The 24,648-nt window shown below is 40.7% G+C and overlaps 1 protein-coding gene across 6 annotated transcripts in view; it reads left to right on the top strand.

The window, feature by feature from the left end:
* Positions 1–12,045: 12,045 nt before the first annotated feature.
* Fam135a (family with sequence similarity 135 member A) overlaps positions 12,046–24,648 on the top strand; it is a 79,971-nt gene continuing 67,368 nt past the window's right edge. For 4 of the 6 annotated variants that reach the window (XM_059282253.1, XM_059282257.1, XM_059282256.1 and 1 more), the window contains exons 1-2: positions 12,418–12,526; positions 13,726–13,814. The gene's annotated coding sequence lies outside the window, so the exon portion shown is untranslated. Of the gene's footprint in view, positions 12,213–12,417; positions 12,527–12,681; positions 12,807–13,725; positions 13,815–24,648 lie in introns of those variants that run through there. The other 2 variants (XM_059282254.1, XM_059282255.1) reach the window with 2 other exon arrangements.

The following is a 24,648-nucleotide window of genomic DNA, read 5'->3' on the forward strand; positions in this document are numbered from 1 at the left end:
GCAGCTTGAAAGCAAAGGCCTTATAGGCTATTGTCACCCACCAGGTGACCCCCTGCTAATGGGCTGACTCAACAAATTGAAGGCCTGATCAGGATGAGTCACTCAACAGTTGTGGGCCAATCAACCATCCTATCTGTCTTCTAACAGACTAACCCTAAAGTAGGGGAGGGAAGCTCCTCAGAGGCTTAAACCCCAGTCTTCAAGAGGAGACTGGAGTTCTCGGCTTCCAGAGCCCCCCCTCTGCTTTGCAGAGAGAGCATCTTTTTCTCTGTGTGTCTGCGGCATGTGTTTGCCCACCCCCAGTAAAAGCCTTTCTTCAACTACTAAAAAGAAAAACAGACAGAAGGAAGGAAGGAAGGAAGGGAGGGAGTGGTGTCCAACGTGTTGGCAAGAGTTTCCACCTAAAACCTGAGTAAAAAGATTCTAAAATGGAGCTAAAAACAGCTCCTAGTTGTCTCTTTCAAGCTAGCGGCAGCCTGCGTGTTTGAGCTACTATGGCGGGTTCCTGGCGTGCATGCTCGACCTGCAGTATGGCGGGAATGAGGCCTCTGCAAGTGGCACATTAAGCTGTGTGGTGGATTTAGCCTTTGCTAGTACAAAAAAAAAAAAAAGAGGTTTCTGGGCTACACGCTACTTTGATAGAAGCATAGACCCACTATTTCTGAGAGTTGATGGCTCCCAGAACTGGCGGAAAACGTACTACCGCCATGTTGGGAAGCTGAAGTGGGCGGAGCCAGCAGCCATAGCGCCAGTGCCGTTTCAGGCTTAGAAGGCTGCAGTTTAAAGCAATAGGCTCAAGCTAATATAAAAAAAATAAGCCACGTAAAGATGGCTACCACACAGAGAATCTGGATTATGTTCTCTTTGATATTTGTAACTAAAGAAAAACATTTGATTACAAAAGCTGTTGAGTTATGCCAAAATGTATATTTTAAAGGTACCTTGACTTCAAAATTTGGATGTAAGGATATGTTGCTTTGGAAAGGAGGCTCTGATTTTGTTTCCACAGAAAGCCAGAGGCTATGGATTTGTTCAAGATTAAGATACATCAGGTTTGACCAGCCAAGACCCCCTGAAAGGTCTCCGATGACACCATGGCCCTGATGATCCAACATCCAGAATGGTTTCAAGGCAACTGGCTCAGACGACATACCCTCATGGACTATTCCATAATTCTAAAATTTTCTTTGTATCCCCATAAGATACAGCGCCCCCCTCCAGCAGGAAGTAGTAAGAGAAACTACGCCCAAATTCCCAAATATACCAAGCTGACTTTGGAGATATGTAAAGGTTAAAACCTTCCTTTTTAAGAAAAGAAAAGGGGAAGTGCTGTGGGATGGTCTGTATGTCAAGTGTGTTGCTGATTGGTCAGTAAATAAATCACTGATTGGCCATTGGCTAGGCAGGAAGTATAGGCGGGACAAGGAGAAGAATTCTGGGAAGTGGAAGGCGGAGAGAGAGAGACACTGCCAGCCGCCACCATGACAAGCCGCATGGGAAGATCCTGGTAAGCCACGAGCCATGTGGCAAGGTATAGATTAATGGAAATGGATTAATTTAAGATATAAGAACAGTTAGCAAGAAGCCTGCCATGGCCATACAGTTTGTAACTAATATAAGTCTCTGTGTTTACTTGATCGGGTCTGAGTGGCTGTGGGACTGGCGGGTGAGAGAGATTTGCCCTGACCGTGGGCCAGGCAGGAAAACTCTAGCTACAAGGGAGGAAGGGAGGGAGGGAGGGAGGGAGGGAGGGAGGGAGGGAGGGAGGAAGGAAGGAAGGAAGGGAGGAAGGAAGGAAAAAAGGAAGAAGCTTATGATAAGACGACAACAGAGGTGTTTTGTGCCTAAAGCAAAAAAGGGAAATATAGCCCATGCAGGTCATGGGAAACGGTTATAAGAAATTAGATACTGTGGCAAAGAACTTTATTCCTTTACACTTTCTGGCATGGCTCACCTTGTGTGACAATTTGTGGCTTCAGTAGCCTCTTCCTGTATACACGTAGGTTAGATGAAGGTACAGATGATTTTCTGAAGTGTTCCTATTAAATATTATCCCAAAATAAATCAACAGCTCTCCGATACATCATCATGTATATGGCATCTTTATGTCTTAATAGTAGTAAAGCCTTTTTCTAATGTGACTAAAGTAAAACATGACACACATACCCTTCATCCTGTGGTAAAATTCCTCTGCACTCTTTCAACTGTTTTAAACTAGTAACACTCTGAAGTCTCTGAAACCTGTGCCACCAAATTTTTCAGTTACTTGCTGCTATTATTTGACTTTAAGAAAGTTTTAATACAGCTAAGCATGGGGTGGTACATGCCTTTAATCCCAGCACTCAAGAGGCAGAGGCAGATGAGTTTCTCAGAATTTGAGACCGGCCTGGTCTACATAGTGAATTCCAAGACAGGCAAGGTTACACAGAGAGAACATGTCTCAAAACAAACAAAAAAACAAACGAAAGAAAATGAAAAAAAAAAAGAGTTGCAATATTAAAATAATATATAGATGAAAGATACTAAAAATCTATAGACACTTTTGAAAATCTGGCAAGTGGTTGAATCTTTTATTACCTTAATGCCTAAAATTCTCTTTATATTTATTCTCAACTTCAGTTACACAGGGTTGTAGCCAATTTTTAGCCTCTTTTGTTCTAAGTTCTTAGATGTTTTTTCCACATCATAATTCTCTAGCTTCCATTGTGTTGTTTCCTGTTATGACATTATTTAACATAGTCTTTTTGTCATTGTTGTCTTTCACAGAATGACAGGCAGCACGCGGGGTTATTTCACAATGCAGTTCCTTCCTGTGTAGACATTCACACACGCACCCACACACAAGCACACAGGCACTGCATAAGAAAATACGGTTCCTAAGCCCTTGAATTCTCTGACTATCCTTTTCCTGTCTACTGGAGGCATCCCTTCACCGTAAGTTATCCTACACCCTGTACCTTGCCAGACGCCCTGCATCTCTTTCTTACAAAGAACCTGGTGCCAACCACAGCCTCTGGAGGTCCTACATTACAGGGCCTACTACAGGCATGCATAGGAAACCTACTGTAGGGAAACCAAGGAAGGAGGCAGACGTGCCCTTCAGCTGGCAAACAGTCTGTCCAGCACAACAGAACTTCTCCGTACGAGTTACATCCTGTCTGTAACTAGACTGGCCCAACTACTGGGTTACAGCTGTTGTGATTAAACTTGCCCCAAAGGGTGTTTGTTAGATGAGAGGGACGCACAGTGGTATGTGAAATAGGAAACTAGACGCTCAAAAGTTTAAGAATGAAACCTATCAAAATGGCATGCACACTCAGTTAAATAAAATCTCAGAGGTCTTAAGCATAGCCTGATTTATAAGATTCTAGCTTATTCTAGAAATGAAGATCCTTACTTCAGTAGAATACGAAGTGAGGGGATTCAGGATCAAATGCTGCTGAATGGGATGTTTGGTTATCTCGTGCACTTAAGTTCAATGAAGTTCTGAATGATTTCACGCGTAGCTTGAGTAAACATGAAATATGTGGGGAGATGGAGTAGGAAAGGAGACACCCACATATGCTAGATGGCTCATTTGTTATCCATATGTTATGCATTAGAGTATGTGCTACCCTGATTCAGAAAGAATTACTTTTAATAATACTTACGGGTTTATTTCTTCTATACTGGGGAAAATTTATTATAAAAGGGGTGGGAACTTATTCCAGTTTATAATATCAGCGTATCATGTTTCTCAGTAGTAGGACCAGAAAGATTCTGTCCACTTCATTTTCTTTTGAGATAGAATGTCATGTATCCCAGACTAGCCTCAAACTAGTGATCTAACCAAGGATGACTTTGACTTCTTGACCCTCTTGCCGAAAGTGCTAGATGAGATGACAGGCATATGCCACCACGCCCAACTTCTGCTCTACATTTAAAAATGTCAGTTTTGATACTTATGATACCTGACTCACAGCCAGTTGAATATTAAAAAGTATGTATTATAGCTATATACGATTACCAGTAATATCTTAAAAACTTGAATTCTTTCTATATACAATTAGCCTTTTGCTTTAGCAAAATTACACTGACTGTGTCCAAGTGAGCTAAGACTATTTACTCTAAACTGCTCCATGCCCCCAAATAATTCTGAACCATATGGCAGAAATTTGATACAGATGGCTAAACTTGCTGTCACACTTGTTAATTATTAATAGTAAAAACCAACACAGAGAGTTAGATGTGACACAGTGACCCCTCAGAACTATGTGTATGCATGAAATTCTATCAAAATACCACCTTAGAGTACTCAAAACTGAGTAAGCCAACAGGCAAAGATAAGCGACAAAGGGAGAAATGTGTACGGTATGTGCCGGCCAGACATTGAGGCAGACACTTCCCGTACTTTAGGTGACTTAGCATAATAGCATTCAGATAGAAAACCTTCGAGGGCTGTGGACATGTTCAACTAGTTTTTCTTTTTCCAAGCCAGCTTAACACTTGGTTTGCATATTCATAATGGAAAGGTTAGCTTGCTCCACTTTATGACTCTCTTGCACAGTTTTTGACAGGCTCATCTCCTGAATCATCGTGTGCCTCGGGCTTTACTTAGAGCCACCTCTGGAAGACTGGTTTAGCACATCTACTCACCTTTCAAAGTATCTCCAACGCAGGCCACTCATTCTGTGTCCCAGGTGGCTAATGAGTCATTTTCCTCTCCCCGGTCGACAGAACAGGCTATCAAAGCCTCGTTTATCTTTCTGGGTGGATACAGCATCATTAAGCTTAAATATGCCCTTTGCCAACAGACTTGAGGGTTGGGTTTAGTTATTAACTGGCTGAGCCTCCACCCAGCTAACTATTCTAGGAAATAATTTGGTGAGTCAGGTGTTTTTATATTCATATTTTAGCAACCAGTAATCTGCCCTGAGTGCTGCAGCTGAAGGCTGAACGTCCTGGGAAAAAAAAAAAAAAAATCTGTCTTCAGGTTTCCAACACTTCAAAGGCCTCGGAGGGCCCAACCCGCAGAAAGATGCATTGTTTGTTTCAACACAATTGTTTTTGTGTTGCTCTTTTGTATGGCACTGCCCTGCTTGTTACAAAAGGTCACGTTCGCCTGCCTCGATCTTGATGAAGCTGGGAAGGCTGGCCATCATTCACAAAGCCGCCTTCTGACTTCGAGAGTATGAAGAGAGAAAGCCACAGTGACAGTTTGTCATGAAACAGGACTGCAAAGTGAGCGGCTCCGACTCTCCTGGTATCGGAGTCGTGACCGTGTGCCTCTCTGTCTAAACCGCCTGACTCACTGGCTTGTTTTCCTTCTAGCAGCTGGTGTTGCAAGCATGCCAAGTGACAGAATTTCCATCACCCTTCTCCTAACAAACATGCAGGTAGAGAAGAATCAAGGGCTGGGGAGAGAGAGAGAGACAGCAGCTTGCGTAGCCCCTACCCCCCACCCCGCCCTGCTCCACCTTTTCACAGGAGTAACCATGAAAGAGTCTTTAGAGGTAAGAACTCTGCTAACTTATAAAAACACAAACACAGATAAATTTCCTAAAGGTTAAGACATAAGGAAATTTATTTTAGGGAAAACGTGCTCCTGAAATCAAATGATAGTTAATTTTCTTTTTTTTAATTAAGAAAATATTTTATTCATTTTACATACCATTCAAAGATCCTCCTCTTCCCTCCTCCTGCCCCTCCAGCCTCCTCCTCCCAACCGACCCCCCATCCCCTTCTACAAGAAGGTAAGGCCTCCCATGAGGAGTCAGCAAAGTGTGGTAATCCAGTTGAGGTAGGTCCAAGCCCCTCTCCCTGCCTCAAGGCTGTGCGAGGTGTCCCATCATAGGTAGTAGCCTCCACAAAACCTGCTCATTCACCAGGGCTGGATTCTGATCCTACTGCCAGGGGCCCCTTAAGCAGATCAATCTACACAACTCTCTCACTATGCAGAGGGCCTAGTACAGTCCCATGCAGGCTCCACAGCTGTTGATCTAAGTTTCATGAGTTCCCACTAGCTTGGTTTGGATGTCTCTGTAGGTTTCCCCATCATGATCTTGATGCCCTTGGTCATCGAATCCCTCTCCTCTCTCTTTGACTGGACTCCTGGAGCTTGGCCTGGTGTTTGGCTGTGGATCTCTGCATCTGCTTCCATTAGTTACTGAGCTAGGGTATTCACTGATCTGATTACTGGGGTAAGCCAGTTCAGGCACTGTCTCCATTATTGCTAGTAGTCTAAGCTGGGGTCATCCTTGGGGATTCCTGGGAACTTCCCTAGCACCTGGTTTCTCCTCATCCCCATGATGTCTCCCTCTATCATGGTATCTCTTCGATTGCTCTCCCATGATAGTTAATTTTCTATTGAATTCTTTCCATGTGATATGTGCTAAGCCAAACACAACATGTGTGCTTTTTGTGGTGCATGGTGATGCTCACAACATCACAATATGTTGCCAATATTTTATCATTTTACCGCTGAGCTTTTAGATTGTGATTATTTCAGAGCTGCACAGCTGAAGCAAACTTAGACGGTGTCATTTGTTCGGAAGAACTATTAAAGTATGTTGAGTTTGTCTGGAAGAGACAAAACTACTGACAAGTATATTGCATATACAGTAATTCTTTTAAGATTTATTAATTTTGTGGGTATGGGTATTTGCCTGTGTGTGTATGGGAATCAAGTACATGCCTGGTTGCTTTAGAGATCAGAAGAGGGTATCAGGATCCCCTGCAAATGGAATGATGGATGGTTGTGTTGCTGGGATCTCATGTGGGTGCTGGGAACTGAACCTCAGTCCTCTCCAAGAGCAGCAAATGCTCTTAACCCTTGAGCCATCTCTCCAGCACCCTATGGTATTGTTTTTAAAAGAAAATTAGTACTACTAGCATCTACCCTGCACAGAAAACTTACGACTGGTCTGGTTTGTACATTCATAAAACAACATACAGATGTCAAAACTGGTCGTTTACAATTTTTGAAACAAAATGATACAAAATGTTCAAAGCAAATATTTCAAAAACAATGAGCAATAAAGAATTCCATCAGAGCATAGTTAAAACTCATAATCTAAGCAGTATTAAGATTCAGTGGCAAAGTAGTGGGTGATGTTGCTGAAAGCCATAAAGAGGAAAAATAATGTTTTCAGATTGAACAAAGTTGGGCTTGGAGGGCTCTCACTGTGCATACATATATGTATATACACATATGAGATTTTATATAGAAATATATTCATTAAGTCACAGAGTATTGCCTATGTAGAACTTTTTGCCATAATCCCTATGCGCGTTGACTATGCTCTTTACAAACATATGCTTTATGTCTTAACAGATATATTCAGATATAGGAAGAAAAATTAAGTGCTAGGTAGTATAAGAAAATGAAAAAATGATTAGGGTTATACTGGTAAAGCGGTAAATTATCTTAAATACTATATAACTAAAAAAACACTTCCAATTATTTGATAAAGTCGGTATAAACCTGGTATCAGTAGACGGTAAATGCCAGGAAAAGAAGGGAAAGGGCACAGAGCAGGGGAGAGGGATAAAAGCAAGAAAAAAAGCAAGGAATCTTATTTGGGTATAATTGACCTATAGAAGTCATATACGTATTCAAGGTATACAATGTGATATTTTAACATATAGAAACGTGATTACAGCTACGTTAACCAACATTTCACAAATGTGTAGATGATAAAAATACTGAAGATATAATCTCAGCAAGGTTCAAGCATATAAATTATTATCGCCTGTAGTCATCACTATGGCACCTTAGAGCTCCAGGACTTTCTCAGGTAAAGGAAAATGGAGAGGAATTAGTTATATGACACATGTAAATTTTCCTATCTATACATTACAATCTCAACAACAGTGTTCATAGAATCATGTAAAACCAACATAGAAATGGGTGGAAAAATACTTTTAAATGGGCAGCAAAATCATTACTCTTAATTCTCGCTCTCTTTTTTTTAAACACAGGGTCTCTGTATAGCCCTGGCTGGTCTGGAACCCTCTATATAGACCAGACTGGTCCTGAACTCACAAAGATCTGCCTGCATCTGACTCCCAAGTGCTGGGATTAAAGGTGAATGTTGTCGCATGCATGCATGCACGCATGCACGCACGCACGCACGCACGCACCTAATTGCTAAGTAGTCTTACATTCTCTGATGATGATACAAAAAAGAAAACCCATCACCAAGACTATTTTCCCTCAACCTGCGGAAGTAAGCATGTTGCAAATTTCTTGTTCAAGATGTTTCAACAAATACAATCACCCAAAAGCTGACAATTTCTACTGACCTAGATTAGTTTAAATTGCTTTTTTTTATTAGAAAAGTGATTTAAATGGCCTTTCAAGATATAACTGAATTTTTAGTCAACAGCCATGCCATACTGAACTTGATCAACCTCCTTTGATCTTGGAAACTAAGCAGGGTCAGGGTCTGTTTAGTATCTGCCTGGAAAAAATGAAAAATTACATTCCTGTTTTTCATGATACTGTATAGTTTTCTTTCTCTGCACCCAAGGTAAATCCAGCAACTCATAAGACATTTCAAAAAACAGGAAACATAAGGATAAACAAATTTGTAATTGACAATAAAGGAAATTAAGCCCAATGGTAGCTGGAATATAAAAATGTAGTTTTATCATTATGGCTTGTCTGGCTACTGTGTTTATAGTGATGGTTCCAATGTAAAATCTAGAACTGTAAAGAAGAACTTTCCTATTGAAAATAATTTTTAAGTGTTTAATTTTGCATTCTGTATGGACACTGGAGTTTAGAGTTGTATGCATTTTTAAGGGATGTCCAGCATTAACTATAGACATTGCCTAGGAAGTCAATTAATCTATTTTGGGACAGAAATATTCAGATGCATGGAACTTTTCTTTTGTGAAAAGGTCTTTGTAAGAATAAGTTTTCCTTGGGGCTGGAGAGATGGCTCAAGGGTTAGGAGCACTGGCTGCTCTTCCAGAGGACCCGGGTTCAATTCCCAGCACCCACATGGCAGCTCACAACTGTCTGTAACTCCCATTCCAGGAGATCTGACATATTCACACAAATGCATGTAAAAGTAAGATTAAATAAAAAAAGAAAAAGAATAAGTTTTCCAACATAACCATGAAGTAGCCAATTATTGGACTCAGCTTACAGATCAGAAAGTTCTAAAAAAATTTACAAAGTCACATATCTTCAGAAGACATTTAAAAATTTAAATTAAGTAATGAATTCATGAACTGTAAAAGGGTAAAAACAACTTTTAAAAAATTCTATAATTGAAAAAGGCAAGAACATTAATTTTGATGTTAAGCAAATATGAAAAGTGATACACATAAAAACAATGGCTTTATTTGATAAAGGTAAGAGTTTGATTTTATGCAGATTTTAATTCATAGTAAATGAATGTTTAAATAATAACCTTAAATTATTTGTTGCATGACTGATTATTTTAGACAATATTATCAAATAATCTTTTCATGCAGCAAATAATTTAAAGTTGACAAAATTTCCTTCATTTCCATTAACAATCTGCTTTAAATCACTTTCTCTAGTCTTACTAGAAGTGATTTCCTTTTTTTCCAAGTCAGACTTTTCCTTAGAGTTGAAAACCGTTTTGAAATAGAGAAGTATTTGGAAACTGAAACAGGATATGGAAACGAAATAGATGGGAGATCCAGGACAGCATCCAATATGACTGGGAGGTTCTAGGCTTGGTCAGTGAGTCTGCAAACTGCTAGAACCTACAAGATTGTGAGAGACAGATCTCTGCACAAAGGGAAAAGGGAAGTGGTCAGGATTCTGTTTGAGCTACGAAGATTCATCAGGCTACCTAAGAAAAGCAGTCTGATGGGAAGGGAAGATTCGTGGTTGGAATTGGCTAAAAGATCAGGCCTTGAGATAAGGCATGAGTCATTAGAAGAATGAGACAGTTGCCCAGAAGTGTTTGCTATCACACAGCTAGTGATAATTAGCATAAATACAACATTACCAAAAAACATGGTAAGCTTTAGGCATATAAAGAAGAGCATAATTCATGAAGTCATGTCATGGCTGTCACTTGATACTAGATAATTATACTTTACAGGAGTGATTCAGAGGTACGGTGGTGGGAGGAATGTCTCCTGTCTGACAGATCAGATGCAAGCAAATGCTTTGTCACTTGAAAACCCAAATAATCTGAGTTGCAATCCAGAAGTAACTGTTTGCTCCTTTTCACACTGTATAGTAAAAACTACTTTGCAGTTTAATCAATTATGCAGTATCATGGTTTTCTTGGTAATGTATTATTAAAGAGACTATGGTACATGCATTATAAACCTGCATTTATTTATTTATTATCTATCTATCATCTATATATCATCTATTTATTTATTTTTCGGAACAGGGTTTCTCTGTGTTGTTTTGGTGCCTGTCCTGGATCTCACGCTGTAGACCAGGCTGGCCCTGAACTCACAGAAATCTGCCTGGCTCTGCCTCCCGAGTGCTGGGATTAAAGGTGTGCGCCACCACTGCCCGGCAAACTTGTAAGTCTTCTATATAGATTGCAATCTTCTCCTTTAATGCATTCACTTAGATCAAGCATTCACTTAGATTCTCACTCCTATCTCCAATCAACAACAAGATGGAAGTAACATCAGCTTAAAAAAAAAGGGGGGGGTTCATTCATTCACTTATTGAGACGAGATATCTCTCTCTAGCCCAGGCTGGCCTCCACCTGTCACGTGCAATGATTACAGGTGAGAACCACAAAACACAGTCGGACACTTTCTTTCTAATTGGAGAATTAGCATGGTTATTCTTGTTTCATGCTTTTTCCAAAAAGACCATGGCCAGCCACCAAGTCATGAAATAACATCATGACATTAGGAAGCATGTATTTCCCCTTTGGACTTACAGCTGTTGTACCCATAAAGGAGGTGTTATACTCAAACTTCGCTTTCCTCCGTTTCAGTCTCATATTTGTTGTTAAAGAAATACAACTTCCAAAAATCATACTGTGTACTGTGGGCACCCACTTAGTATCTATGACTCTGTCTACATAAGACAAGAGTCATTTATGCAAATGTCAACAGACTGGTTATCATAGGGCAACTGAGGCATTCCAATCCTGTTTAAAATTTGTTCAAAAATGAAGAAAAGCCAGTGGGTAAATCACATTTAACACTCGATTTCAAAAAGGGCCTAAGGTATAGGGCAACATCAACACTGCCAAGTGAACAGAAAGGTTTCGTTCATCTTTATTGCAGCAAAATGTACACAAAACTTGCCATTTTTAAACTATTTTTAGATCAGTGGCATCACGTCCACTCACATTATATATAAAACCATCGCCACTATCCGTCCTTCCAATCCATTTAGGAAATTTTCTGCAATCCTGCTCTGGTCACACAGAAGCCTTAACGCGCTATAAAATGTTCTGCTGGGACAGCGGGACGCAGGGGATGAAGTTAATCAATGAAGGACTGTTTCACACGAGCTTCTGTTAATGGAATTTCAGATCCGGAGGCTTCTATTTAGATGCCATCAATCAAGAAGCCAATGGGTCAGCATCGCCCCATCAACCACAAATGAGCCCCGAAAGGGCAGCGGGGACCCTCAGCAGCTGCCTTGCCTATTGCCCTTAACAGGAGGCGCAGGGGCCGAACCCAGCTAGGGCTGCAAGGGCAGAAGAAGTGACTTTGGAGAGAGAATGACTTCAAGAGCCATCTCTACAGTCTCAAACTCTCCTTTCTGGCCTCTTCGGGCTCCTTTAACGCTTGACCAGCGCTCCGCACTGGCCCCTCCGACTCCCACCCGGACCCGGCTCGCGCTTCTTAGTGACGCAAGCCTCCCGTTCTCGCGGGAACTCGGGAGCGCGAGCCGGGAAAGGAGACCAAATCTTGAAATCTCGGTTGGCGCCGGCGCGGGCACAGGCGGCGGCGGCGGCGGCGGCGGCGGCGGCGGCGGCTCCTAGGGGGCGGGGCACGGAGCCCGGCGTGGGCGTGGCCTCGCGCTTGAGGGGGCGGGCCGTAGCCGGAGGGGGAGGGGAGAGCGCCAGGCAGGGGCGGGGCCGCGGGCCGGGACCTGTTGAACGCAGGTATCGCTGGCTGGCTGCGCTCCCTCGGGACCCAGGCCACTGCGCATGCTCGCCGGCGGCGCTGCTGGGCCGGGAGCCTGAGCGCCCGTGACGAACTGACTCCCGGCTCGTGCGGTGGTCGCGGCGGCGGCGGCGGCGGGCTGCGATGGCGATGTGAGTCGCGGGGAGGGGGTGGGTGGCCCGGGGCGGGATGGTGCTGACCTGGGTGAGGACGCCCTCGCGCTGGACGCAGAACGCCTCCATCGCCCAGGCGCCAGCCGAGGCCGCGCGGGTTGAGAGGTGAGAGCCCCTCACCGCCCGCGCGACGCCCGGCCCCGCGCGACCCGGTCCGGGTCCCGCTTTCCCCCCTCCCCCCCAACCCCCCGACGGCGGCCGGACAGGAAGCGGCCTCGTCGTCTGGTCCGGCTCTCACGCCCTGGCCTCAGCCGGTTGCCGGCGATCGGAGCCGGGTCCTGGGCCCGCTGAAGGTCGGCGGGGACGCGAGGGGCGCGGCGCGCAGCCGGGGGCTCCCTGCCGGCCCTTCCCCGCCCCGTACATCGCGGCCGGGGTCCAGCCCGCCCTTCGCCGCCTGGCCCTCGGACCCTCATTCGCTTTCACCCGCTCCAGCGTGCCCTTTGGTCCCGGTGGTCCCTCGTTGTCGGTCCTGCTCTGCGCGATTTGCTCCCCTCGACTCTGCATCCCCCGGTCGATACCGCTTGGCCATCGCCGACCAGTTTTTCTCACTGTTAACACTGTTTTCCTCCTTTGGTATTTCATCCTAGCTCTTTTGTCAGTTATTGACTCGTGGGAGGGTGGGCTTTTGCTTGTTTTGTTGCTGTGCTTAAGCATCCCTTTGCGTTAGGGTTCTCTGTTCCACCTTGCCATCAGAGGCCCCCCACTCTCTTACCTCTGTTGTTGGTACCCTGACTCATTGCTCTCTGTCCAGTAGCCCCTAAACCTCCGTGCTGAACCGATTTCTATTCTCTAATCTTGGGTGGTTTTTTTTTTTTCATCCATTAAAATCTCTTTTTCTTATTTGTATGGATGGAGCCTTTTCATTCAGTCCATTTGTTTTACTTTTTATTACATCCCTAAAGAGTTGTAACATGCTGTTGTCTCTTCTGCTTTCTACACACGCTCAGTATCCCTAGTGCAGCTTCCAGAGAAATCAATTTCATCTTTCTTCTGAAAAAATCATCTAAAGATGCCATTCGGCAGTACACTTTATTGAATCTTTAAGAAACATATACCAGTTCATTTTATGAGAAACAGTCTGGCCATTTATAAAGAGTTAAGATTTGGCAAAGGTTAATGCTCCAGTAAATACAGTTGTCCAGGAACAAATCTGAAATGAAATTTAACAGAAATTACTATATAAAATGTATTGATCTGGTCTTTATACTCACTGTTACTGTTGGTTGCATCATTTTAAGTTCTCTTAATGTCTGTTTCTGCTAATAAGAATAGGGTAACTGCTCACTGAGGAGGAACAGTGGAGAATAGAAATATTAATCTTTTGAATTGGGCAAAAGAACTTAATAAAAAAAATTGGGAGCTTTTCTTCCCTTCATTTCGAGCCAGATCTAATTTAATTAAAACTTCTGTTTCTGTTGATAATGGTGTAGTACCGTATTCTGGAGGCATCTGCTGAGGCAATTATTTTCAGTAAAGTTTGCCTTTATTCTAGGGTTGAAGACCAACCGGATTATGTATTTCATTCTGGAATCTCAAAGCAGACCACAGACAATAAATTCTTCCTTGTGTTATCTATGCCAGGTAGGAATTAAATTTTTCAATTTCTATTTTGAGAAGGGAAATACCAAGGCAAAAAAAAAAAAAGAAAAGAAAAAGAAAAAAGAAAAGAAAAGAAAAAAAGTTTAGCCCCTTATTCAAGGTAGCTCACAGGTAGAATGCAGAAGGACCTGTTGTTAGTAAACCACATTTCTCTTAGAAGAGCTAGCACTCCCCATGTGTGGTGAAGTGAAGAATTCTTCCTACCTGTAACATTTTAAATGCTTTTTCAAATGCAAGTAAATCATTGCTGTTTCTCAAAGATGCTTGCTATCCCCTAAAAGCAGGTCTTTTCGTTTGTAGGGAATTATCCATTAGAAAGTCACCATCTATACATTCTTAGTATTATAGTGAGCTACTTTTATTTTCTTTAAAATTAAATAAGGGGTCTATATTAATACAGCATGTACAGGACTAAATGTCAACAGAGTCGAACCCATAGTGTAACTCAGTAGTAGTTTGTAGAAGCCACTTAACCTCTACCTCAGTGTCTCTGCCTGTAGAGTGTAGTAATAATGCTGGCAACCCAGTAATCTGTCTGTAGTCAGCCCTTGTCATTTGAACATGCTTAGGGCCACCACAGACAGAAATTACCGTGTAAATACATAACTTTGTTTGTTTGTTTAATTTTATACTAGTATCAATAAAGTTGACTACTTAAATCCCTTAAGATCAAGCTAAACAGTTTGATCCCCCTTCCCCAGGTTTCTATGTAATATCTAGTAGAATACTAGTGAACTATGGACATTAGATTAGTTAATGTTCAGACACAATGAGCAGACATTGGATCACTCAGTATATAATACAGATAAATGCTTTATTTGCCAGGAGCCGACACTCAAAGGAACTGAAGAATTTTATCTTTAGTTACTCTCTAGTTTTTTTGTCTTGTATGTTCACTTTAATTTCTGTAAACTATAGTCCCTTGAGACTTATGGGTCAGGAAAGATTGTTTAGGAGATATAAAGGGCAAGGATTTCCTTTGCTTTGAATTGAGATATTGAGGAAAAAACTACTTAGTGAACTTGTGATCTGCTCATGTGTTTATTTAAGTAAGTGAATGGAGATAGAGAATAGATTTTTAAAGTGAGAAGGGTCATCTTGTGTTGAGTGTCAGGAAGAAGGTTGAGGAATGAATAGGAAGCAGATGCAGAGTGGTGATATAGAGGGCATTGTTACTGGATCCAGAGGCTTTCAAAAAAGTTCAAATGCACATGTTGTTTGGCATGTGTATTTTCAGGAATCAGTGAGGCACCTCCACAGTGGTTGCATATTTCAGAGATTGGGAGTTTTTTAACATGTACCACTTGTTTAGTTATTAAGGGCATGCTAAATATAAAAATTGACCTCTTTAGTAGATATATAAAGATGCCAGGTGTACTGTGCCATTAAAGGATATCTCCTACTTAGATAACCTCTTACACAGTTCTTGTTTTTATGAAACCAACTTTGTGAATTATCTCTCAACCAAGAAACCATTCTGAGAAAATTATAGTGTATATTTTATTTTGGAGTTTTGTCAGACCAATCATAATACAGAAATTATTTCTAAAGTATCTTGTGAATATAGAAATCTGGGTTTGACCAAACACAGTGGGTTCTCAGTAGTCATCTAGAATATTTCTGTTGCTGCCTTTAGCAACAATTTAGTCTGACTTAGAATTGGTATTCCTTTATTGAATCCCTTGAGGTTGCCCTATAGAATGCAAGTGCAGCATTCTTAATTGTTTTTAGAACACATGGTCATTGATATGTTCTAGTTGCCAATAAGTTAGACTTGGAAATGCTGCTCCCCCTCGTGTGTAAGTAGCACCGTCAGGGATTATCACCTCACTGTAGGACCATGGAAGCCTGTGTACTCCCAACTGACACTTCTGTGGAAGCCTGAGTACCCCCAGCTATCACTGTTGTCTTTGGGAATTGAGAGCTCTAGACTGCTCTCATCCTTACTCAGCTTTAAGACTTAAAAGTAGTTCCCTATTCAGGTAGACAAGGTTAGAAAGTAATGTAATGCTTGTAGAGGAGTTTTGAAATAATCCTCATCCAGGTGAGCCAGGGAAATGTTAGGCATGAAATCAGGAAAAAAGATTCTTTGAGTATCTAATTGAAATCTTCAGTAGATTTCCTCAGCCTTTACAAAGATCTTCATTGGATTTTAATTGGAGCTAATCATTCTCCATTTAAAGTTCCCTGTCCTATAAAGGAAGATATTTTCAAGCCATATACTTGAAAAATACAATTATTACTAGTTTTACTTGATCTGTATTATTTTTGAATAGATATTTCCTTGAATAGAATGATATTTAAAAATTATGATAAAAATCACAAGGTCAGCTGTTCACTGATCATGTACCAAAACCAGTGTAGTGCTTTGTGTATATTATCTTTTAAACATTACTTTTCTAGCTTGGGATTATAAAATTATTTCCATTTGTGAAAACAGGTTTAAATCTGAATTAAGAGTCCAGATCTGGTATCAAAGTTGCTAGTAGAATAACAACTACAAGGAGGCATAGGATGTCAAGAAAACATTGTTTCTTACAATATTTTTAGAAAGTTGTGATTCGTTTTACTGAGTCTTGATTTCTCTTGAGATAACCAAACAAATATTTCAAGCACTGTTGAACACACCCTTGAACTAGACATTAGATGATCACTGTGGTTCACTAGGCTTTTGTAACTGTGGCTTTTCTGAAGTCTTAAAGGTTTATGATAGTGTGACATATTCAAAGGATTTCTAGCCTATGGTGTTGGCAGAATTGTGTTTACATTAATGTATCCTTAAAAAGTTTGTATGAACTGCTTTTAATAAATTGAATAATTCCTATTGTACAAATAATAGTGGAGGTAGGGTTTGTCCATCGTCACATGAAAAGTTCTTTGTTCACTCCGTTCTCATGTACAGAAGGAGACACAGAATAACTCTCAGGATAACTAATGCTTCCTATTGTATTGTATTTCTTAAAATTTGCTGCCCTTTTTTTATGCCATTGACACAGTTTTCTAGTATCAACAGTGTTCTTTTTGTTGTTGTTTTTAAAAGAGAGCGTACATAATATGTCAGTTCTAATATTAGTAATAATGCATTTCCTTTCTAATATTCAGCTGTTTAAACACAAGCTTTCAAGAAATCAAAAGAGACAATCTCTTCAAAGTATACTTCTGTTTGTGCATCTGTGGGTGTGGGAACTTTAGGGTTCATTGGAAATACTGTTCAATGCATGGGAAACTGAATATAGTTAATTTAGTGAGTGTAATTTTTTCCCATTAGTGTTGTGTTCTGATTTTTGCTCTAGTGGGAACATTGATCTATGGCTTCATAATGATTAACTGTTTTTACAGCAGTACTGTTATGGATTTTAGAGTATTGTAAGTACAAATACAGGCAATGGGGTTGAACACATTTTAATTCTTTGTCTTTTTTCATTATTTTCTTTCTATGTGACTTTGAAATAGTCTCCTTTCTATGTGACATTGAAACAAACATTTTGACCCTCAATTTCTAGACTTATAGGAGAAATAAATCAAATAGTATAATTAAAGCTACCAGTGCAGGAGTTGCTGTGCCAAGTTGTAAGTGATTTTCTTTGTTTTTAGAACAAAGCTTTCCAAAACATGTCTGTCAAGCTCCTCTTCCCTTTCTTTTGGAAGGTCTGTCCTCTCTCCCCTCCCCAAAGAAGAGAATCAAATTCCATAGTTTTAAATATTGTGTAATTCACACAGTGTGCAAATGGCTGGTAAGATGCTAAGTTGAGAGTTTACTTTTGATAAGTGAATGCCAGCAAAACTTTCTAGATATATGATTTTCCTTACTTAATGTATCCTCTTTATTGTAACAACTCCCATGAGCTCGGATTTGCTGTGAGTCACCCTTTTAACTGAGTGGCTTTCCTGCTGAGGTTATGTACATGCAAATGATTCTGAGTAAAATAAGAAAAGGTTAAAAGCTATCTATGTGGTGGTGATATTTGCAGGTTGGTGCATGCCAGGTTGGCTGAGCCATTTAGAGCATGGTTAGCTCCTGTAAGAAGTAAAAAAGATAAATAGGATGTCATGGCCTCAGCTAACCAAAAAGGAACATAAACCTAAGAAATAAGATTTGCTCAGATATTTAGAATCAGCCAGCCAGTGCATACTTAATCACATGACCAGAATTTACACGAGATAGCAGGCTTGATACAAAGACTGCAAATCCAGATGTCACTGGCTGATTGTTTTCAATATATCTGCTGTGGTTTATGACTTGGTCAAGATTAGCTCAAAGTAGTTATGTAAATTTAGAGTTCTAAATTTAGACTGAAACTCAGGAAAGCTAAGCATTCCTTCCATCAGGAGGCCCATCTTCTTACTGCTTGGTGGACTACAAGCCTGGATTATTAAAAGAATTTTGTGTTCTTTTAATACAATACAATAGAAAGCATTAGTTATCCTGAGAGTTATTCTGTGTTACTCAAAGAAAACAGCATTCTGAAGACTTTTAGGGTTCCTCCTACTTAAGGTCTCCTAATTATTTCTTTAGAGAAACCCAGGAAATTGACACGGACTTTATATTCATTGCTATTAGATGCCTTGAGGTAATTCCATTCTAACCTCATTAGAAAATTTCTGTACCATATTTCTAATTAACATACTTAAATTTAACTATGCATTTTAGATATTCTTCCTAATGTTGGTTGTAAATCCCAAATATCAGTCTCAGTTCTCACTTATCTATTAGAATGTGAAGGAATCTGCTGTTTTTTCATTTGAGATCAGTTTTCATGTCTGTCATGTGAGCCTCTCACTATAGGGATTATGAACATTAATAACAGTATGGCTCCTTAAATGCAAGCTAAACTATGTTAGATAGTATTTAGCTGGGAAAAAAAATGAACTTTTTCACGGTACTGAAGGAAGAAGTATTTCATGTTTTATGAGAAAATGATATATTAAATGCTAACAAGGAGCCTTTCGAGGAGGTTTTTTGTCTTTTTTCTCTTCTGTAGGTGGTATCATTGCTTGTACTGTCATTATTACAGGTTCTGATTCCATTTATCTTACAGTCCCTAAATTACAAGTAGAATTCAGAAACTGGCTGTTGCCTCCAGCATTGCTCAAAGGTGGCCCCTGTATTCCTTGGGCTTACAAAAAGTATGGCATCTCCAATTTGTTCAGCTCCTTTTCCATCTGCCTTAGTGAACAGAATGTCCCAAGGGCGTCTGTGATCCCGAAGTTGAAGAGTTAAGGCTGCTCCTTGATTTCTGTGAGAGCAGTTAGTTTCTGTGGTCTCCAGTCCGTCTTAAGGGACTTCTGAACTTTGCCTCACTTTCAGGTGCTTCCACATCACAGTGTTGTAAAACACTAATGACTTGTGAGTTGAGGAAGTGTTTTAGGATCGGTGTGGATGATGTAGGAGCATCTCTTGCACTTTCTTAAGTTCATCCCTTGGCAATTATTTGGTACTGATGTCTCAACTGCTCTGATGGGAGGTTGGTATCTTGGTATTCTTAAAAGCTATGCATGGCAGTACTATGTATTTAGTACTACTTCTGGGGCAGTTAGTGTATACATTAGCCAGTTAATGAGACAGCTTAGTATGAATAGACTGATACACAGTAGAAATTTGTGAGTGCCTGCAATTTAAAATTTTCTAGTAACCACATGTTTTAGACACAAGTGAAATTCGTTTTAAGGGGCTGGTGAGATGTCTCAGCAGATGAGACATCACACTTGCTCCCAGTGTGATGACTCACACAGTAGAAGGAAAGAATTTACTCCTGCAAATTGTACTCTGACTTCCTCATGCATGCCATTATTGTGTGCCCCTGCATATTAAATACAAAAAAATGGGGAAAACAGGTAAAATTAATTTTAATAATAGTTTTGGGTATTCTATCTAAAATACTACCTTGAGATATGTCAGTATAAGTTCTGAAGAGTTGGCTTGGTAGTTAAGAATACTTGCTACTCTTGCAGAGGACTGGAGTTTGGTTGCCAGGATCTATATCAGGCAGCTCACAGCCACTAGGGAATCTGGCCCCTGTGGGCACCCATATATACACATAAATCAAAAGTTTTAAATATTTTTAAAAGACATGTGCTGGATAGTTTTTTTTGGGTTTTCGAGACAGGCTTCTCTATGGAGAAGCTATGGAGCCTGTCCTGGAACTCACTCTGTACACTAGGCTGGCCTTGAACTCACAGAGATCCACCTGCCTCTGCCTCCTGAGTGCTGGAATTAAAGGCATGCACCACCACCGCCCAGCCTGTTGGATAGTTTTATGTCAACTTGATGTAAGCTAGAGTTATCTGAAAGGAGGAAACCTAAACTGAGAAAATGCCTTCATAAGATCTAGCTCTAGGGTATTTCTTAATTAGTGATTGATGCGGGAGGGCCCAGCCCAATGTGGGCTCTCCCTGGGCTGGTAGTCCTGGGTTCTATAAGAAAGCAGGCCGAAGCCGGGCGGTGGTGGCGCAAGCCTTTAATCCCAGCACTCGGGAGGCCGAGCCAGGCAGATCTCTGTGAGTTCGAGGCCACCCTGGGCTACCAGGTGAGTTCCAGGAAAAGGCGCAAAGCTACACAGAGAAACCCTGTCTCGAAAAACAAAAAACAAAAAACAAAAAAAAAAAGAAAGCAGGCCGAGTAAACCATGGGGAGCAAGCTAGTAAGCAGCACACCTCCATCTTCTCAGCATCAGCTCCTGCCTCTAGGTTCTTGCCCTGTTTGAGTTCCTGTCCTAGTTCCTTTGGATGATAAACAGTGATATGGAGGTGTAAACCAAATAAATCCTTTCCTCTCCAACTTGCTGTTTGGTCATAGAACCCTTAACTAAGACACATGTCAATATAAAAATGAAATATTTACATGATTTTTTTCACTAAATCTTCAAAATCCATTATGTATGTCAGTATATTTAAGTACATTCCTTTTTTGTTTTTGTTTTTAGAGACAGAGCTCACTGTATAGCCCTGGCTGGCCTTAAACTAGCCATGTAAACCAGGCTGGCCCCAAACTCACAGAGATCTCCTGCCTCTGCCTCTTGAGTGCTAAGATTAAAAGTGTGTAATGCCATGTCTGGCCCTAATATTTTTAATACTCTACGTATAATACTTAAAGTAGTATCAGCACAATAAAGCTATGCTTAATAGGAATCTTAGGATTTCTATTGCTGTGAAGAGACACCATGACCATGGCAACTCTTTTAAAAGAAGATATTTAATTAGGACTGGCTTACAGTTTCAGACATTTAGTCTATTATCATCACAGTGAGAAGCATGGCAGCACGCAGGCAGGCAGGCAGGCAGATGTGGTGCTGCAGAAGGAGCTGAGAGTTCTGCATCTTAATCTGCAGGCAACAGGAAGTGAACCATGACTCACACTGGGTGTAGTTTGAGCATATAAGACTTCAACTCCCCTTCCCACACACACAATACATACCTCCTCCTACAAGGCCACACCTCCTAATAGTGCCACTCTCTGTAGGCCAAGCATTCAAATATGAGTCTGTGGGAGCCATACCTATTCAAACCACCTCAGTAGGGAAATCTAACATGGCTTTCATGTTAAATTGAAATTAAATTAAGAAATCAGTTCTTCAGTCACACTAGACACCTCTTTGTTGTGATCTCCATGTTGGACAGAGCATTTCAGAAAGAATGAGAATGACTTTCAGATTATCACTGAATTTTTTTTTTCTTGGAGAGAAAACTAACTTCCTGAAGTATTACAAGGTTTTTTCCTCCCTGCATATCAGATTTGCTTGGCAGAGGTGGGGAAATCCTTTCTTGTCTCCATAAGGGCTTTTCAGTACGAATTTCTCACTGAGTACTATAGTCATCTTGTCTGGATTGGGGTTTGTAGATTGCTCAACTGAATTATCTGTTGGTGACTTAGGAAATTGTGCAGAATGGATTCCTGTTTGATTGGCCTCCAGATTATTGAATTCTATATTCTGCTTTGCCAGGGCTAGAAGAATTAATCATTTAGTCTTGGGTAAGACAGCTGATTATGGTAGCATCAGAGGCCAGGGTTAAATTGATAGACTCTGAGCCAGCCCTAGACTGTCCAAAAGGCTGGGAAGCTCATGGCTGTGGAGATGGCAGAAAGGTACTTGCACTGGAGAATGCCCTATGCATAATGGAGGTAAAAGGAAAGAAATCCTTCCTAGCAATTTCTTCAGTTCTTGAGAAAGGACGGATCAGGACTTCTCTTGTGAGTGGCATAAAAATCTATGTAAGTTAGAAATCAATTTGTTAATCTGTAGAATGAATTTGCACTTTTTGAATTTGGTTTGCAGTGCATAGTTTTTGTCCTTGTTTTTTAATTAGTTGACAACTTTTAAAAATAAGATTTTGCCGGTTGTGGTGCACATAGGTAGGATTTGCTGAAGGAGGCAGATGAAGGAGGAAAAAAATGGCTTCCAGCTTCCTCTTGAATTTTGTGCCACCAAGGCTGGACTGGAGATCACAGAAAATGTTTGGTTCCTCTTGCAGAGAGGTAGCAAGATTTGACGGAGCCAAGCAGCATTTGCTTAGCATTTAATAGATGGAGAAAGACTAGTTTGTGACAAGAGAGTCACAAACATGTTCAATGACCCTGAGAGTCCCAAAGTTTTCTTTCCCCTTTCATCCCTTTACCTTTTCCTTAAGTTCTTTTGTTATTTTTTTCCCCCTCTAAGCAATTCATAAAAATAAAACTGCCTGTGCTTTAGAGGGTCACAGTGAAAGTCACAGTGATATATAAGCATCATTTACGTATTTGTACACATACATATTTCTTTTTAAAGTTACTTAGTGAAAAGGGAAGGATGTAAATAAAAGAGATAGTAATAACATAACAAAAAGCACAGCAGGATATAGAAATTGGAGTAAAGGGAACTTCTGAATGTACACTAATAAAGGAGCTTATTCATCAGTACCTGTTTTCAACATATCCGTATCATAATTCCTTTTTCCAAATTGGTTTATTTCAGATAGAAGAAAAATGATCAGTTCTATTTATGGAATCTTTAATATTAGTTAAATTTATTTTACTAATAATTAAATTTGAGTACCTTCCATGTGTCTGGCCATAGATATGACTCAGTAAACAGTAACCAGAATTTCCGACTTTACAGAAGTTTATATTTTAGATGTAAAAGAGTAAAAAAGTTGGGTTTGTAGCACTTGCTTACAGTTGAATTATTTAGGGGAAGAAGTAGAAAGATTGGGAATTCAGAACCAGCCTGGGCTATGTAGCAACACCCTGTTTTTAAAAGGTAGTAGGTAAAGTGTTGTGAGTTATTTGTATACTAAGATATATTGCTGTAATTGGTTTAATAAAGAGCTGAATGGCCAGTAGCTGGGCAGGAGACAGACACAGGCAGGATTTCTAGGGAGAAGGAGGAAAAGAAGAAGGAATCTAGGTGCATGAATTACTCCAAAGAGATGCCAACAAGACATGGAGGGAATCAGACATACAGAATGAAAGAAAGGTAAAAAAAACATGAGGCAAAACATAGATTAATATAAATGGATTAATTTAAGTTATAAGAGCTAGTGGAACAGGACTAAGCTGAAGGTCAAACTTTCATAATTAGTAATAAGTCTCTGTCATTATTTGTGAGCTGATGGCCGACAAAAAAGCTTATTACAGTAGAGTCTTTAATATTTTAAAGAGACATAAGTGCACAGAAAACAAATAGGCTGTAGCAGGAAAATGTGGCCAGGGCAGGCCTAATTGAGAAGCTGGTATTTGAGTCTAGCCCAAGAGAAGGTGAAAGAGTGAGTCATGTGCACACCTGGAGGGAGAAGTGCTCTAGAGAAAAATGAACACAAAGACTTTGGGGCCATCTAGTGTGCTTGAGGAATAGAGAGGAGGGAAGTATGACTGGAGAGGGCAGACTGCTAGGAGATGAGGTCAAAGAAGTTATGAGAGATCCACATACACTAGGGTATAGATGAAGTGCATTTACTGTATCAAAGAATCATAAGATTAAAGAACTGAGCAGTGTCTAAGCAGCTAAGACACTCTGGAATCCACAACCCTTCCCTTCTTTGCCAGTCTAAGAGTTTGGTCCTAATCTGTGGGCTCAAAACTAGATCACTGTCAAGAAAGTATTCCAGCTTAGAAAAAAAATGAAGGAATGTAGCTGAAAGTTTTCCTGTGTCCCACCTGGCAAAGTCAGGACAAATCTCTCTCACTTGCCAGGCTTGCAGCTGCTCGGACCCAAATAAACACATACAGGCTAATATTATTTTTAAACTATGGCCATGGCAGGCTTCTTGTTATCTAGTTCTTATATCTTAAATTAACCCATTTCTATAAATCTATACTATGCCACATGGCTTGTGGCTTACTGGTACTTTACATCTTGCTTCTCATGGCGGCAGCTGTCAGCGTCTCCTCAGCTCTCTTTTCTTCTCCCCTATCTCTCCAGTTAGAATGTCCCGCCTAACCTTATTCTGCCTCACCATTGACAAAACAGCTTTATTTATCAACCAGTCAGAGCAACATATTTTCACAGCATACAGAAAGACATTCCCCCATCAAAGGAAGGTGATGTTCAGGGCAAAGAATTTCCTTTTAAACAAGTAAGGCAGATGCTACATGCATCACTTCCATTTCTATCCAATGAGAAGGGTCAGTTGGCCACATTCCATGGGTAGGATAACTTGGCATCAGGAGATTGTTTCAGTCTCGGGCTGGTTGACCATTCACTTGGAAAGGAGAAAAGAAATGACAAGCAGTGTACCAACCAGTCTGCTACTCTAGCCATCCAGGTAGCCCATGTGGAACCTGTCAGAACATGTTATCTCCCTTCCTAAAACCAAACCAAACCAGAGAGCCCTCTGTGTTCCA

This window comes from Peromyscus eremicus, chromosome 16_21 (assembly GCF_949786415.1).
Source record: "Peromyscus eremicus chromosome 16_21, PerEre_H2_v1, whole genome shotgun sequence".
NCBI lineage: Eukaryota > Metazoa > Chordata > Mammalia > Rodentia > Cricetidae > Peromyscus > Peromyscus eremicus.